This window comes from Limulus polyphemus, unplaced genomic scaffold (genome assembly GCF_000517525.1).
Source record: "Limulus polyphemus unplaced genomic scaffold, Limulus_polyphemus-2.1.2 Scaffold6311, whole genome shotgun sequence".
NCBI lineage: Eukaryota > Metazoa > Arthropoda > Merostomata > Xiphosura > Limulidae > Limulus > Limulus polyphemus.
In genome coordinates this window covers 2,245-3,569 of record NW_013671921.1, presented here as the reverse complement: position 1 = coordinate 3,569, position 1,325 = coordinate 2,245, and the positions used below count along the sequence as shown (strand labels likewise).

Here is a 1,325-nt window from a genome sequence, read left to right as displayed (position 1 = left end):
CTGTGGAACTATATTCTGAGTGGCCAGTGTCCTTAATTTTTGATAGAGGTACAAAACTCAGTTAAGTTTTCAATTACATTTACTGTAAAATTTCTATTCAAATCTGCTGTTATCAAGGAATTGTGATACACACATGAAAATTAAGTCACATTGGAATACCACACCCTCTTGTATTACAGAAATGTTCTCAACATCTGTATTAACAAACACCTGAGTGACAAACTAAAAAGTGCCATGAAAATAGGGTCAGTTTATAATACCTGTTCCTCGGAAATGTAAGACAAAGAGAACTTGGGTAAAGACCAGGCTTATTTACAACGAGAATAAGGGCAATGTTCCACTATATTGGCATTGCCTTGAATTGTAAATAACATTGAGGGAACCAAAAATGACTCAACATTCATGAACCAAACTTGTAGAACAATCATAAACATAAACAAACAATTCACTAATACACTCATAGTTAGTATAAATATGTTGATTAATGAGGGCCAACAAAGCATCAATGAGATTCTTTTACCCTCATAGTCAGCCCAAATATGTTGTTCAATCACAGCCAACAAAGCTCTGGTGAAATCCTCGTACACCCATTTTGACCCATATACATTTGTTGCTGATTATGACTACATACAAGAATAAAGTATGTAACAAATATTTCTAAATCCATTGTTCGATCCAATTATGTTAATCACTGAGTGCCACAAAGCAACAAAGGGTTTCCATGGTCGAATAGGCAATTAAAGAAGCTTCCAAAACAGCCAATAAGTCACATGCAAGATGGGAATGTGGTGAATATGGGGTCATTTTAGTATCATTCTCAGGTGATGGTATAGAACAAATGTGTCACAAATTCATGTTATCGACTTCAAATACCAAAATAACTGATAGAATGCAGCCTAACTATACTTACTGACATAAATCCTCAAGACAGGAAATTAAAATATTTATAGAATAAAAAATTTACAATTAACCGCTCGAGACAGGTTACAGGTGAAAGGTCGTGTCATCTTATTTGTTGATTCACATTCAAAATGTTATTGAATCACTATTTCATGAATTTTTGTCAATAAGTTCGGTATCAAACTGTAGATTATAATTCAACTTTTAGAACTATACATTACTAAATTTCCTAATTTAAAGATAAACACAGATAAACATCAATATTTGTGTATTATGTGGTATGTTGAATGCAGAACTGGTTCAAATTAGATGTTTATGATGTCAAAATACTAAGTCTACACTTTCATAGGAATTAGAAACTCAAATTACCGATATTGACAAGCTAGAATATAAAACAAGGTCTTATCTCTTCTATTTGCTAAGAT

General features: G+C 32.5%; 1 protein-coding gene across 2 annotated transcripts in view; it reads right to left on the bottom strand.

The window, feature by feature from the left end:
- LOC111089459 (zinc finger protein 675-like) overlaps window positions 1–1,325 on the bottom strand; it is an 18,922-nt gene that overhangs the window by 15,997 nt on the left and 1,600 nt on the right. The gene's annotated exons all lie outside the window — the stretch shown is intronic.